At 34.7% G+C, this 17,500-nt stretch overlaps 1 protein-coding gene across 4 annotated transcripts in view; it reads left to right on the top strand.

The window, feature by feature from the left end:
* Nucleotides 1–17,500, top strand: part of LOC144963362 (uncharacterized) — a 245,416-nt gene that overhangs the window by 30,781 nt on the left and 197,135 nt on the right. For all 4 annotated transcript variants that reach the window (XM_078897322.1, XM_078897321.1, XM_078897323.1 and 1 more), the window contains one exon: nucleotides 4,312–4,475. The gene's annotated coding sequence lies outside the window, so the exon portion shown is untranslated. The remainder of the gene's footprint in view (nucleotides 1–4,311; nucleotides 4,476–17,500) is intronic.

Raw genomic sequence — 17,500 nt, 5'->3', positions numbered from 1 at the left:
ATATATATATATATATATATATATATATAAAATATTATATATATATATATATATATAAGTGTTGGTGGGTACTTGTAAGTACGAGAGTGCTCGATAATGTTGGTTAGAGCTAATATAAAATATAAATGGAGTAACTCACTTATATGGCCGAAACACATGTTTCTGTGGTCTCCATCCACGTCGTCAGTCGGCATAACATAACATGCAGACTGACGACGTGGATGGAGACCACAGCAACATGTGTTTCGGCCATATAAGTGAGTTACTCCATTTATATTATTTATATATATATATATAATAGTATGTATAAATAGGTAAATAACATGTTATGTATAATAGGTAAATAACATGTTATGTATATATAGGTAAATAACATGTTATGTATATATAGGTAAATAACATGTTATGTATATATAGGTAAATAACATGTTATGTATATATAGGTAAATAACATGTTATGTATATATAGGTAAATAACATGTTATGTATATATAGGTAAATAACATGTTATGTATATATAGGTAAATAACATGTTATGTATATATAGGTAAATAACATGTTATGTATATATAGGTAAATAACATGTTATGTATATATAGGTAAATAACATGTTATGTATATATAGGTAAATAACATGTTATGTATATATAGGTAAATAACATGTTATGTATATATAGGTAAATAACATGTTATTGCACAGTAAGGACCTATTTTAAATCCCATCTGCTATAAAAGTTTATGTCAACGAAGCTTTAATATTTTCTTGGTTCTTGTGTTTTAAAAACTCTAACCTTAATACCAAAAATAGAAATTCAGTATAATTTCCACTTGAAGATTATTTCATAAACTTCCATTCGCTAGCTGAGTACCTACCTATAGGGAATGAGATTAGCGGAAGAGTAGCGTCCCTTGATTGAACGTCACCCATAGTCTATGACGTCACCGGCGGAAAAGTTATTAGAGAGAGAACGTCATGTTGGTTGTGCGCATGTGTCTCTTGCCCTCGCTCCGCCGGTGACGTCACAGACTATTGGTGACGTCCAATCAAGGGACGCTACTCTTCCGCTAATCTCATTCCCTATAAGACATCATCATCCGCTCAATTTTTGTCCTCCCTTTTTTCTTTTTCTTCTTTTAAAAAAAATATCCATAGAAAATGTATTTAATGCAGTTGAAGCAGTTTAACTCCCCCCCCCCCCCTTTTTCCACCGAAAAAAAACAAGAACAAAACATATATATATATATATAATATATATATATATATAATATATATATATATAATATATATATATATATATATATATATATATAATATATATATAATAATATATATAATATATCATACACTTAACAAAATATGGACTTCACTTTCCAGCCTCATATCATTAACAACTGTATTATAATAAGTTTAATTGTCTAACTCATTCCGACATACTTCCGGTTTTCAACGACGGGCCTCATAAAATGTTACATTAAATCTATCAATGTAAAATGTAATTCAATTTCAAATCAGATACGACGTTTTATAGAGAGATAAAAAAAAATGGCCGTTTTATTTCCTTTGAATAAAGAGATGTGGTCATGTTGATTCAGTGGTTTGTCTTGTTAGTATAGGGAATAACAACCAATTACAAGTACACAGCAACAGGTATCCATGTTTGCCCGTCCTCGCCCCTATCTCATGTCTGGTCTGGTCTGCCCCGCAACGACAAAACACGTTTATTGTGTGTGTGTATGTGTGTGTGTGTGTGTGTGTGTGTGTGTTTGTGTGTGTGGTTTATTTTTCAAAATCAAAATTTGGCCAGAAATGTTTAACTTAAAATAACGAGGAATTAAAATGGCCCTAATGTTGTTTTAATTCTAAAACAAGAGACTGTGCCTTTGAAACCTGAGGTTGAATAATTTTGACAAGCTGGGCATCACCCTTTATTCGTTGATGGTTGATTATTATTTTTTTTTTTTTGGTGTAAATTCTGGCTAAAATGAGTTTTTTTTTAAAAAAAGGCATTTTATTTTTGCAAGCAACTGTTTGATGTCAATGATGGGTCGAGGTTACAAACAAAGTCTTTGGGGTTATCAAGATACACCCCCCCCCCATCCCATCGTCAGCCCCCCCCCCCCCCCCCCCCCCCCCCCCCCCATTGCCATAGCTGTTCCATCATCAGTGACAAATAATTCTTCGTAACGCGCAATAATATGACGTCATTTAAATTCCGCCATAACATGAAACGATTCATAGGATTGAATTTCATTTACATATCTTGAAAATATTCGCGCCTTGATAATATAGATAGTTAAATAATGGTATAGATTTATAGTGCGCCAAACATCCCTTCATCAGGAGGGCTCTGGGCGCATAACAAAGATTAACTTAATAATGAAGCCCTAACACAGTACACGAACAACGCTAATTATACACATAATCAAAAGAAAGCCTGTCGGAATAAGAATGTCTTCATCAATCGACGCTTGAATTCCTCTAGTGAAGACGAAGGATGTTCGAAGATGACGTCACTCAGGCCTTTGTTATTGTTTTTGCCATCCGCGTTTGTGAGTTGTTCTCACTAAACTGTATCAACCTGACTATAGATAGAATGCGCTTGGCCAAGGAGTTCACAACATTGCCATCCGGAAGTATAACGGACCAACACACAAACTCCGTGTAACCATGAACTTTTATAGTCTGGTTAATACAGTTTAGTGAGAACAACTCACAAACGCGGATGGCAAAAACAATAACAAAGGCCTGAGTGACGTCATCTTCGAACTATCTATAAACGTTCATGGTTACACAGAGTTTGTGTGTTGGTCCGTTATACTTCCGGATGGCAATGTTGTGAACTCCTTGGCCAAGCGCATTCTATCTATAGTCTATCTAGTGCGATGCGTACATATTCACAGGTCTGGTTACCCAAATTGTTAGGGGCTTATTGTTGTAATGGAAATACACTCTCAAACCAACACCAAATCATTGTCCGTTACATCAATGTTAAATCAAGGCCATATTACGTTGGGTTATCAGACCTACATATATGTACACGTAGATAGAGTGGATAATATGGTTTCCCCATGCTCCATGCGCTTAACATTGCCCCATGTATTCCCCCCAGCAGGATATTATATATGGAGCTAAATTTCCGTCTCATACGTCCGTGACTTAAAGCCAATAACAAGGTAGTCATTCACACCTGAGTTGAATGGGGTAATGCGTGTAAAGTGTCTTACCCATTGACTTCATGGGGCCTATTTAGGGAACACATGAAGCATTGTTTTGCACGTTGATCAATGTGGCTTTAAGGTCTAGTGGTATGACACTCGCCAACGGGCCGGTTGGTCTCTGGTTCGAGTCTCACTCTAGTGCAAACTTGAGTCGTTGGAAAAGCTCTTTACTCACATTCTCTCACTGTATTCAGGTGCAAAATGAGTACCTAGCTAACATCGGTGTCTCTAACGGAAAAAAAAATGCAATATCGCCTCATATGTGTCATGTCTCCTCCTACATGTTGACTGTTGATGTTGGCTTGGAACCCCTTGTAAAGTGCTTTGAACACGCTGAGTGGCTATATAAACACTCTAGTTGTCTATTATTATTATTATTATTATTATTATTATTATTATTATTATTATTATTATTATTATTATTATTATTATATTATATTATTATTATATTATTATTATTATTATTATTATTATTATTATTATATTATTATTATTATTATTATTATTATTATTATTATTATTATTATTATTATTATTATTATTATTATTATTATTATTATTATTATTATTATTATTATTATTATTATTATTATTATTATTATTATTATTATTATTATTATTATTATTATTATTATTATTATTATTATTATTATTATTATTATTATTATTATTATTATTATTATTATTATTATTATTATTATTATTATTATGGGGCGTTTGTCTTGTCCTACATAATAATAAGAGTTGCTTCGGCATGTGACCCCTTGTAAAGCACTTTGATCCTATATTAGAGGATATTGTTCCATACAACCCCCCCCCCCCTCTCCCAAAAAAAAAAAAATAAATTTAAAAAAAAACAAACACAACCCCCCCCCCCCCAAAAAAAAAAAAACCAAAAAAAAAAAACAAACCAACAAACAACAAAACAAATTTAAAAAAAACACACAACCCCCCCCCCCTCCCACTCCCACACACACACAACAACAACAACAACAAACAAAAATTAGAAAATCAACAAAAAAAAAACAAAAACAAAAAAAAACATAAACACAAACAACTCACTTCTTTGTTTTTCATCGTTTCTTATTTCAGATGTGGCATTTGTTGACTGATTGAATTCTAGGATGTATAGTACCTATATAAGCTGAGTAACGTAGCATTCCATATTATCACTCACATTGGAGTAGAAACACATAATCCCTCAAAGGAATGGGAAGAACGAGATTTCAACAGCTTTATTTCCCACCAGGATCTTGGTAAGTCCATAATAATAATAATAATAATAATAATAATAATAATAATAATAATAATAATAATAATAATAATAATAATAATAATATATAATAATAATAATAATAATAATAATAATAATAATAATAATAATAATAATAATGATAATAATAATAATAATAATAATAATAATAATAATAATAATAATAATAATAATAATAATGATAATAATAATAATAATAATAATAATGATGATGATGATAATAATAATAATGATAATGATAATGATAATAATAATAATAATGATAATATTAATAATAATAATAATAATAATAATAATAATAATAATAATAATAATAATAATGATAATAATAATAACAACAACAACAGCGACAACAATAATAATAATAATAATAATAATAATAATAATAATAATAATAATAATAATAATAATAATAATAATAATAATAATAATAATAATAATAATATATTGATGTTCGTCTATTATTATTACCATAAACTGAAATAAAACGAAACAACAAACAATACAAATAAAACAAAACAAAACGCAACAAACCAAAAAAAAAAAAAAAGAAAACAAGAACAAGAAAAACAACAAAATAAAAACTCAAAAATGATCTGAATTTAACCGAATGCTTTTTAAAACTTTTAACTCTTTTACTTTTTGAATAAAGAAGAGTTTTTAGCTCGAAACGTAATATGTTAAGATAAGATAAGATAAGATAAGATAAGATAAGATGAGATGAGATGAACTTTATTTATCCAAAAACAGGAAATTACATTGTGTTTTTTACATGACTCAAGGTAAAAGATAAGATATTTAGCAGGATTGATGATTATACAACAAAAAACAATAACAATGTATCATAGCTAGTTATTATTATTATTATTATTATTATTATTATTATTATATATTATTAAATTATTATTATTATTATTATTATTATATTATTATTATTATTATTATTAATATTGTTATTTATTATTATTATTATTATTATTATTATTATTATTATTATTATTATTATTATTATTATTATTATTATTATATTATTATTATTATTATTAATTATTATTATTATTAATTATTATTTAATATTGTTTATTATTATTATTATTATTATTATATTATTATTATTATTATTATTATTATTATTATTATTATTATGGGGCCATTATATGTTAACAACGTCACTACCACATGATCTCATTCGTCTGTAGCGTTTCATTCATCCTGTTTTGTTGATAAAAAAAAAAGGGAAACCTGAAACGTCCATTTTATCTGTTTCCGTATATTAAATATTAAATTGAAGCTTACATTCAATTCCACATTGTCGTTTATGTCTTCGAGCTTCGAGAAGCAACATTTACATTCATAGACAAAGTATCATATTTACATTATCAAGAAATCTCCAATCGTTAGATAACAATAAATCGCGTGATTAATGAGTTGTTGAACAAAAACCTGAATACAGATAATCGCTCTCATTAAATCATGTCTTTATCTCGAATTCGAATTCTTCATGTTACCAAAAACTCAATTTTCACCAGAATTGGATTCAGTAGTCTGATGTCACGTCGCCCAGCAACGGCGGCCATCTTGGTTCTAAACAAAGAAAATCATTATTTTTTATTCTTCAAGCTGGCTAGAACCTTTCATATGTCTTGTGATCAGAATGTATAAAATTCAAAACAAGATCATATTTATAATGTTTTTCTCCTCTGGATACACTTTTATGCTCGTTGGAGAAATATTTCATAAGGGCGTCCGCTATTGTTCCGATAGTTTAGAGCCAGTGTTACTAAGTTACCATGCGTCATTAGGAAGGAAGTGACGTTACGACTGTTGAAGAGTCTTGTCTTGCAGATATTTACTCTAAAGAAAAATAATAATTGAGCTTTATATAGAACAATATCCACTAAATGTGCTCAAAGCGCTTTACAAGGGATCCCTGGTCAACAGCAACATTTAACATGTAGGACGGGACATGACGCCTGTTAAGCAATATTACAATTTTTCGGACGTCAACGCTGTTAACGGCCAGGTACTCATTTTACACCTAAGTACGGTGAGAGAATGTGAGTAAAGAGCCTTTTGCAAGGACTCAACTACTATGCGCCGAGCGCGAGGCTCGAACCGAGGACCTTCCGATCCGAAAGCGAGTGTCATACTATTTGACCACATTACAGCCGCAGAGATTCAGATATCAAACCGCTTGAAAGAGCTCAGTCACAGTGAAGTGCTGTCGATATAGATAGTATGCAGATGACGTCACTCAGGCCTTTGTTATTGTTTTTGCCATCCGCGTTTGTGAGTTGTTCTCACTAAACTGTATTAACCAGACTATAAAAGTTCATGGTTACACAGAGTTTGTGTGTTGGTCCGTTATACTTCCGGATGGCAATGTTGTGAACTCCTTGGCCAAGCGCATTCTATCTATAGATAGTTCGAAGATGACGTCACTCATGTCTATGTTATTGTTTTTTGCCATCCGCGTTTATGAGTAATGCTTACTGAACTGTATTACCCCGACTATAAACGTTCATGGATACACACAGTTTTGTGTGTTGGTCCGTTATACTTCCGGATGGCAATGTTGTGAACTTCTTAGCCAAGAGCATACTATCTATAGGCCTTTGATTCCATTCTGATGCCGTACTTAGAAGTACAAACAAAAAATAGATTTGGCCAGAAACCTCTTCCTTCAAATATCAATCGATTAAAATTGCCTCCCCCCCCCCCACTCACCTCCATGTTCTCAAAAACTCTCAAACCTGAGACCGTTCGGCTTTGAGAATGTTTGACAAGATGAGGGTCAATTTCTTTCACTCACTCCACCCTAACACCGACTATATCCGTAGTTTACCCGGGGTTACTTTTACCCTATACCTATTTATTACATTTTTATGAGACAAATTATATCCTAGTATCAAAGCTAAGGTTTTTATTTTTTTGCATGTTAATAGTAGTTGAATACAACTATCTATGTACATACTCATTTTTAATACATTTTCTCTCTCTCCAATTTTGAAAAGTAGCAAAAATCTCTAGGATTGAGTGAGTTAATCTATCGATATTTCAAGTAGGAAATTTCTTGGCCAAAATTTTTAACACGTGTTTTTTTTTTTTTTTTGTTTTTTGTTTTTTTGTTGTTTTTTTTTTTCGAGTACGACCACACGCATTGACAACACACCTTTTAGTTTGGCCTCGAAAGTGAAAAGTTTTTCTTTATAATGCAACGGTAGATAAAAGTGACTTCCGAATTGGATTCAGTAGTCTGATGTCACGCAGCCCGGCAACGGCGACCATCTTGGTTCTAAACAAAGAAAACCATTACTTTTTATTCTTCAAGCTGGCTAGAACTTTTCATGTCTTGTGACCAGAATGTGTAAAAGTCAAAACATGATCAAATTTATGGGTTTTTTTTCCCCCTCTGGATACGCTTTTATGCTCGCCGGAGAAATATTTCATACGGGCGTCCGCCATTGTTCCGATAGTTTAGAGCCAGTGTTGCTAAGTTACCATGCGTCATTAGGAAGGAAGTGACGTCACGTCTGTTGAATCCTATTGTCAAATAGGCTCAAATTTTAATGTAAGACTTAAGAATTTTCAGATTTGAAATTATAATTTGAGAAGTTGGGCTTTACATTAATTTAATTTAATCTATTGTGTGTTTAAAAAAAAAAATTCTGGCCAAAATGAAAAAGAAAACAGCAAAACAAAACAAAACAAAGAAATAATAAACATATCTTTGATCAATACATATTCACGGGTCTATGTAGGAAGTGTGAAATTGGAAATAGAGAATTAATTATTTGCAAGGCAGGATATTAAGACTTCCATTCATGAAATCGTGAGTTCCGCAATTTCTAACTTATAGATAGAATGCGCTTGGCCAAGGAGTTCACAACATTGCCATCCGGAAGTATAACGGACCAACACACAAACTCTGTGTAACCATGAACTTTTATAGTCTGGTTAATACAGTTTAGTGAGAACAACTCACAAACGCGAATGGCAAAAACAATAACAAAGGCCTGAGTGACGACATCTGCATACTATCTATACCCAGAGACCCAATCTCAGATAATGTGGGTGGGGGGGGGGGGGGGGGGGGTGATATGGGTACTTATTGAGGTACCAATCCAATCTGTTTATGTGTGGTCATAGTGTTGTAATTATTTAGATAAATTGACCCGCTCTCTCTCTCTCTCTCTCTCTCTCTCTCTCTCTCTCTCTCTCTCTCTCTCTCTCTCTTTCTTTCTTACAGAGTAGAATTAACAGCAACTTTGCCGCCCCACCCTCTTTCCATTTTCCAGATAAAAATATAGAATGTTTATATAAAGAAAAACAAACAAAAAAAAAAACAAACAAGAAGTCAGGAATGAAAATTATTGAAAAGGAAAACAAATTATAAATCACAACTAACGAATTTATGATTTACAACATACTCCATCCACCTAACTCTCTCTCTCTCTCTCTCTCTCTCTCTCTTTCTTTCTCTCTCTCTCTCTCCATCTCTCTCTCTCTCCTATCTCTCTCTATCTCTCTCTCTCTCTCTCTCTCTCTCTCTCTCTTACAGAGTAGAATTAACAGCAATCCCCCCCCCCCCCCCCCCACACACACACATTTTCCTAATTAAAAATAAATGTATACCTAAAGAAAAACAAACAAGTCAGGAATGAAAATAAATGAAAAGGAAAACAAATCGTAAATCACAACTAACCAATTTATGATTTACAACATACTCCATCCACCTCTCTCTCTCTCTCTCTCTCTCTCTCTCTCTCTCTCTCTCTCTCTCTCTCTCTCTCTCTCTCTCTCTCTCTGCTTCAGAAAGTCTCACTCACTCGCTCATTCACTCATTCATTCCTTCATTCATTCACGATATGTATATCAATTAATACTGAATTAACGAGTAGAACATATAGTAGCCATTGTAGAAACACCGCACACCTTCGCACCACCACTTCACACCCTATTGTACATTCATCGCGGATTCAAATGATGATTTATATGTTGTCCATATGCGTGTATATACGTCTATATGTATATTTTATATATTCTATATTCTCATCGATAATGGATTAGATTTTCAATGTTTTATTAAACCACCAAAAGATTATGATCGACTCCTCTGTCCTCGTCTCACGAGTTCCCACACTTCAGCCGCTTCTCACCGCCTACGCCCCTTTATACTAACGCCAATGAATCGAAAGTATTTCAACGATTCGGTCAAGCCAACCCTTCCTACTTTGCTTTAACTCCCCCACCTCCCCCCCTCCCTCTCCCCCCGTCCGGATCCCGCAACCCTCACTCCAACATTCTTCCACCCCCCCCCACCCCAACCCTTACCGCCATTCTTTACCAATTCCTCTATTCTATACCTATCTATTGAAAAGATACTTTGGTTTTTTTAAATAAATATCAGCGTCCTTAAAAAACGAATCGGTACGGGACCGGGTATTTGGGAAATTATGAGACTGTATTGATTTTCTTCCCGAATAAGCGGTGCAAGTTGATTTGACATATGGATATAATGAATTATTCCATCATGCCTTTGATAGGTTGAAGCTATCTAAGATAAGGTATGTGAATATTATATATTTGCATTTGTGCTTTTCTACCGATTATTATTAGTTCTGGTTATTGCAACACCGAGCAGAATATTTCCTTTTCTCGAGTAAACTCACTGAATATTCTCAGAATTTTTTTCGTATTTATTTTCAATACAAAATTCCATTCTTTCGTCTACCTAGTACGGCGTTTCGACTTCGCGAAGTCCCAGGTTTGAGATTTTAATTCGATCGATATTTGAAATAGTTTTCTGGCCAAATGTTTAAATAAGTGTTTTTTTCCCAGATCCGTGATCAATTCGCACTAAATTATATCATATCAATTAGACTCTAAACGTCAAAGGTTACACACACAGAGTTTGTGTTTTCGTATGTTTAACTTGGCTGGTGGATATTGTGAATATTTGACCTAAACGCATAGCATCAATTATTCCAATGTCTTTGGTCACGTCTTTTCACACGCTCATCCATTCATTCATTCATTCATTCATTCTTCACCAATTCGCTAATTATTCCCAATTATTCAACATCCCATTTACGCGAACCCTACTCAATAAGTTGTAAAAAAATCCTTTTAAAGAAACAGATAGCGTATTATAAGAATACATAATAATAATAATAAGAGCTTACTTGAGTTTTTACCCCTCCTTATCTCTCTACGTACGTAAATGGGAATATTTGTATATATATATATAATATATATATATATATATATATATATATATATATATATATATATATATATATATATATATATGACCCTTCGTCTCAAAACGGTGTTAAGTCGGGTTGGTTAAGATGTTGAAAATTGAATTTATAGCTAGAAATATCAGACTTTTTTGAGTTTGTATGTTATATTGAGGATGCCATATTTTGGGGTGCTTATGCCAACGATTTATATTTCTGACTAGTTTAACATTTAATTCGGCTTTGAAGCATCTGATTCGTTCCGACATAATACCGGTTTGAGACGATGGGTCACACACACACACACACACACACATATATATATATATATATATATATATATATATATATATATATATACATACCAGGCAAAATAACAGTCGCCCCAGTCTTTAAATGATCATCGAAACACAGGGTCGTGGGAACATCCACCCAATGTTATTCTCTCCCTTTCACAGAGGGGACAAGACAACATACAATTCAACTGGATAATATGCCATACTCTGAGAGAAGAAAAAAAAAATACTTTTAAAAATTTTGGTCAGAGAACTCGTCCTTCAAATATCAATCAATTGAAATGACCTTATCTTGTCACTCTGTGGCTTCAAAAAGTCGTCCTTCAAAGATCAATAGATTAATTAGGACCCTCATAATGTAAAAAAAAACTCTTAAACCTGGGACCAAATATTTCTGAAGTTCGGGTTTTTTTTTTTTTTGCCATTTTAAAAAAAAATGTGTTTTTTTATGAGTACGGTAGAACTATATAGCACTTATTCTGTGTCATATTTTATCTATCTTTAACACCCCCCCCCCCTTTCAACCTTGCTTGCGCCCCCCCCCCCCTCCCCCACTCTCAATCTCTTTTTATTTTATATTATATTATATTATAAGCCTGATCTATTTAAGGTCCCGGCTTTTCCGTTAAAATGACTTCAGATCACTGCGGGTTATTTCCTGTAGGAGGTTGGTGGCAAGTGGCGCCTACTATGGGTTAAAAGGCTGCAGTCAGTTATTGTTGCTACTGTACCATAATGTAATGTACCAAAACATTGGAGGTCTTTTGCTGGGTTTGTTGTCACCGTCAGTCACTGTCCAGTTCATTACTAACGAAAGAGTGAAAATGGAAAGGCTTCGTATGGGAACAAAACAGACAATGGACGTTTCGGGTACAAACCCTTCGTCAGCACAACAATACACAAATAAACGTGGAAAACAAATGAAATATAATGAAAAATAACTTGTATGGTCTGTACTTAATGGTGGTTGCAGTATTTTACGATCACCGGCTTCAGGCAGCCCTTACCGCTTTCTACTTGTCCAGTTCATTGAAATCCTCCGTTAACTCTCTCCTTACCGATCATTTTCAGTATTTTACCAAAATGACAGGCTTAGCTAGCAGAAAAATTGATTTTTAAAACACAAAAATCTCTCTAAAAACCAACTTTATGTTCTTATTAATCAAACAAAGATCATTCTTCAAAGTTTGTGATGTGTACACAATAAATCTGAATAAGAAAAAAGGTGTATTGTGTCGTAACAAATGTGACGATTTTCCTGTAGGTGGTAAGAAAAGGGTTAACCCCTTAGAGGCGAGATTAGATTTCTATTGAATCATAAGTTCTCCCATGTTTGATTGGTTAAAAATCTATTGATTAATTTTAATGAATAATAATACACATTGAAGTTTTGGGCTTTTGTATACAATGAACATATAATGCGATGTCCATTAAATGAGAAACACTTTGAAGCGCAATGACCATGGTAAATCTAATTATAAATGTTCGTATTTATTTATTTATACAATGTATGAGCTCAAAGAGTTCTAAGCTAACAACAACATTTAACATTTTGGACGCAACATGATGAGTTTATGAGGACATTGTCATGGGTTCGAACATAACATCCACCATGATAATCTATGCAAGACTGCACTTGTTACTTTTTTGTATGAGTAAGAAAAGTTTATTTTTTTTGTTGGGAAATTCTCAAAATGGCTAGTAAGGAGAGAGAGTTATGGCATTGCACTGTGACCCCGAAGGTCATGCTTCAGGCATTTTTCGTTTTTTTTTATTCCTTGTGCAAAATTTGCAATTTGCTCGGGTTGGACAACAATGGTGATATCAGACGTTTGGACATTTGTGGTGTGCCTAAGCGACAGCTACCAAATCATTGGTGATTGGAAGCGTGGCCTTCGTAAACTCATGGCCTGACACTGACCAACAAATGTCGTCAAAAGACAAGTCTTTGGCCACAAAAGAAAACAAATCGTGACTTGTACTCAACCAATGGAAGCACTTGTTTTCTTGAGCTCTACTAACGACAATTCAGAAGACGCTACACAAACCTAAAATGACGTCAAACTATGAGTCCTTGTCCGTGGGTTCTAGCGTCGCCATCGTTAACTTATAGCTTGACACTAGAACCGTAGCCATCGTTTAGTTATAGCCTGGCACTGAAACCCAAAAAGACTGGCATTTTTACGTCATTATTTGGTTTTTGCACCGCCTAGTTAGTTGTCGTTAGCAGTGCTCGTGGAAACAAGTGGTCCCATTGGTTGAACTACTGAATACAACTCACGATTTGTTTTCTTTTGTGGCAAAAGACTGGCATTTTGACGTAATTTTTTGGTCAGTATCAGGTCATAACTTTACGAAGGCCATGCTTGAACCCACTAGGACTTGTAGTTTGACGTCATTTTTTAGGTTTGTGCAGCGCTTAGTAAGTTGTCATTTGTAGTGGTCATGGAAACAAGTGATCCCATTGGTTGAACTATTGAATACAACTCACGATTTGTTTTCTTTTGTGGCCAAAGACCGGTCTTTTGACGTCATTTTTGGCCAGTGTCAGGCTATAGATAGAATGAACGTCACTTGGGTCTTTTTTGTTGTGCATTTTTGTTTGTTTGTTTTTTTTTTTTTTTTTTTTTTGGCCATCCACGTTTATGAGTAATTCTCACTTAACTGTATTATCCAGACTATAAAAGTTCATGGTTACACAAAGTTTTGTATGTTGTTTGGTTATACTTCCGGATGGCAATGTTGTGAGCTTCTTGGGCAAGCGCTTACTATCTATAAGTTAACGATGGCTACGGTTCTCGTGCCAGGCTATAGATAGAATGCGCTTGGCCAAGGAGTTCACAACATTGCCATCCGGAAGTATAACGGACCAACACACAAACTCTGTGTAACCATGAACTTTTATAGTCTGGTAAATACAATTTAGTTAGAACAACTCACAAACGCGGATGGCAAAAACAATAACAAAGGCCTGAGTGACGTCATCTTCGAACTATCTATACAAGTTAACGATGGCTACGGTGGAAGAAAAGGTGCAAAGAATAAAATCGCAATTGATACTGGGATCGATAATGTCCCCTTTGGGTGTGAATCTTGTGCTCTACCATTTGGGCAACTGAGACAATGATACAGACCCGGAACTAAGAAAAGAACAGAACGTTGATAGAATACTCATCAACAGTCGTAACGTCACTTCCTTCCTAATGGCGCATGGTAACTTAGTAACACTGGCTCTAAACTATCGGAACAATGGCGGACGCCCGTATGAAATATTTCTCCGGCAAGCATACAAGCGTATCCAGAGGGAAAAAAACACATAAATTTGATCATGTTTTGACTTTTACACATTCTGATCACAAGGCATATGAAAAGTTCTAGCCAGCATGAAGAATAAAAAGTAATGATTTTCTTTGTTTAGAACCAAGATGGCCGCCGGGCGGCGTGACATCAGACTACTGAATCCAATTGAAATAATCTCACTGGCAGTAGTGGTGTATAATTAAGGAGTGCTACTAGGAAAGAACGCCTAATAGGCGACTTATGCTGAACGAAATAGAAATAAGGCTCCTCTATTACGGTCTGCTGGGTTTAACTGCGGTGCTCTACAAGTTTTTTTTTTGTTTGTTTCGTTTTTTGTTTTTTTTTTGTTTGTTTTAGTCCGAATATTTTTTTACATCAAATGAAATGTTACTCTTTGCCTCAAAAGGCCCACTGGCACAGTTGGTAGTGCATTCGCTTCACATACAAAGGGACTAAGATCAGTCTCGGGAGCAATTGAGATTGTGTTTTTTTTTTCTGACAAACCCCCCCCCCCCCACCCTCATCTGTCCACCCAGCAGTGATAGCTGGTTGTATTATATATGGCAGAAAGTACTTTGCGATTGATGAGCGTCCTATCCAAGGTATAACAATCAATTGCTATTGTCCGTTTCACGCTATAGAAACCGGGATAGACTCCGGCTCCATGGTCCTAATGTCTCTGAATGACTATTTTGTCTCAATCAGGTATTGTGCGGAGAGAACCCGATGACGTAAAGTGAGAGATTTGACCTAGCTTGTAGCTCATTCAGAATTCATGTATATTGATGTTATGCGTTTAGGTAAAATAATTACGACATCAGTCAGCGGAGAGAGCCAGATGGCGTAAAGTGAAATGAAAGTTCAATTGGTCAGAGATTTGACATGTTGCCTTGTAACCCCTTCAGTATTTCCGTATATTGATGCTATGCGTTTTGGTAAAATAATCACAAATCCGCCAGCCAAATTATACATACCAATCAAACAAAAACTATGTGTAACCTTTAACATTTCTTCTTCTTCTTCTTTCTTCTAGGTTCCATGCCTTGTCCAGGCTTCGGATACTGCATGAATTATCTCTCTCCATTCCTCCCTGTCTCTTGCTTTTTCAAACAGCTCTTGGATTGTTAGGTTGGTGAAGCCCTTCAGTTGGTCTATGAGTGTTTTTCTTTGTCTCCCCAAAGAAAAACACTCATAGACCAACTGAAGGGCTTCACCAACCTAACAATCCATTTAACATTTATAGTCTGATTAATACAATACCGTTAGAACTAATCACTATAAGGCTGTCTGAAATCACCAACAAAGAGCTGAGTTACGGCAATTCTGTTCCTTCTGTTCTTTCTTCCTGGTGTAAAGGCACAAGTCTCATATTTCTGGCTATAAATCAGATGTTTACCAACCAAACCGCCGCCCCTCCCCCCCCCCCCCCCCCCCCCCCCCCCCCCCCCGACATAATACCGTTTCCCGGGCCATGGGTCACAAATGTGGGATGATTAAAGTGACCCTCAACTTGTCAAAAAGTGTCAGCCCTGACACTTCAAAAAAGTCATTTTTCCCCCCTGTGAGTGACCTTAACTAGTAGGTACGTTGGTCCTGTATGTAGGTGACGTACTGTAGTATTATTATGACATAACTCATGCCTTTGAAATGATGGGAGGAAGGAAGTGCTGAGAAGGATTTGCACTTGAAACCCTCGTTAGATTAATCCTTATGAGTTATGAATGTAAATATAGACAGATAAATAAAGCTATGGCTACCTGACGAAGGGTTAATCCGAAACGGCTATTCCTGTTTGCACCCGATTATCTGTTACATAACGAAAGGTGAGACTCCAACATCAGCTGAGATTACCAGCTCTCACATCATACATTATATCCAAGGTTGCCAGATTTGTTTATAAAGATAATGCCAAATAAAGTTAAATGACAATGCCAAATTGTGTTTTTAAGAATGCTGAATTTATCAAAGCATTTTTATTGTGTACATTGAAGTAAAGTAAATCTTTCATGTCGTTATCCATATAGTAAGTTGTTGTTTTTTTTTGACTCTCTAAAATCGTCAACTTGTTTTATATTGAACGTGTCTATTGAAACATGAAAAATTGTTTTGTTTTGTTTTGTTTTAAACTTTTGAGAAAATAGAGAAGAAAAACCCCCCCAGAAAAAAAAAAACAAAACAAACTTATAACAACTACAACATAGGAAGACGCCAAAGGAATTTTCTGATGTCTTAAATTTTTGATAAAAGAACGGACTATTTCTTTATAATATGTCATTAAAAACGTCAAACTGGCAATCCTGATTACATCACATTGTGTCCTCAAATCGTGTGAAAGTTCCATTTATTTTCTGTCCATGATTTACCTGTAGGAATAAATAAATGACAGAAATGCCGCAGACATCATGGCGAGGAGGTGGATTTTTCCTGACACTACACTAGGTATAGCTGTATATTATGACAGTTTCACATTCTCAAGGCCATGCCAAGGGAGGACGGACCAGCGCCAACGATGAACAGGAGGATGGGTTAATAAAAGAAAACCCCAACTCATATAGATAGTTCGAAAATGACGTCACTCAGGTCTTTGTTATTGTTTTTTGCCATTCGCGTTTATGAGTAATGCTCACTGAACTGTATTAACCCGACTATAAACGTTCATGGATACTCACTGCCCGTTTATTCCGATGATGTTATGGCTTCTTTTCGTTCTTTTCTTCCGTTCTTTCTTCTTCTTCTTCTTCTTCTTCTTCTTCTTCTCTTTCTTCTTCTCTTCTTCTTCTTCTTCTTCTTCCTCTTTTTCTTTCTTCTTCTTCTTCTCTTCTTCTTCTTCTTCTTCTTCTTCTTCTTCTTTTCTTCTTCTTCTTTTCTTCTTCTTTCTTCTTCTTCTTCTTCTTCTTCTTCTCTCTTCTTCTCTTCTTCTTCTCTTCTTCTTCTTCTTCTTCTTCTTCTCTTCTTCTTCTTCTTCTTCCTTCTTCTTTTTCTCTCTCTCTCTCTTCTCCTCCTCCCTCTTCCTCCTTCTCTCCTTCTCCTCCTACTCCTACTCTCTCTCCTCCTCTCCTCTCCTCCTCTTCTCCTCCTCTCCTCTCCTCCTCTCTCCTCCTTCTCCTCCTTCTCTCTTCTTCTTCTTCTTCTTCTTCTTCTTCTTCTTCTTCTTCTTCTTCTTCTTCTTC

This window comes from Berghia stephanieae, chromosome 1, assembly GCF_034508935.2.
Source record: "Berghia stephanieae isolate SIO BIC M18660-M18661 chromosome 1, UCSD_Bste_1.3, whole genome shotgun sequence".
In the NCBI taxonomy this organism is placed as follows: domain Eukaryota; kingdom Metazoa; phylum Mollusca; class Gastropoda; order Nudibranchia; family Aeolidiidae; genus Berghia; species Berghia stephanieae.
The sequence above is the reverse complement of the archived record's forward strand: the minus strand, read 5'-3'. Positions and strand labels throughout refer to the sequence as shown.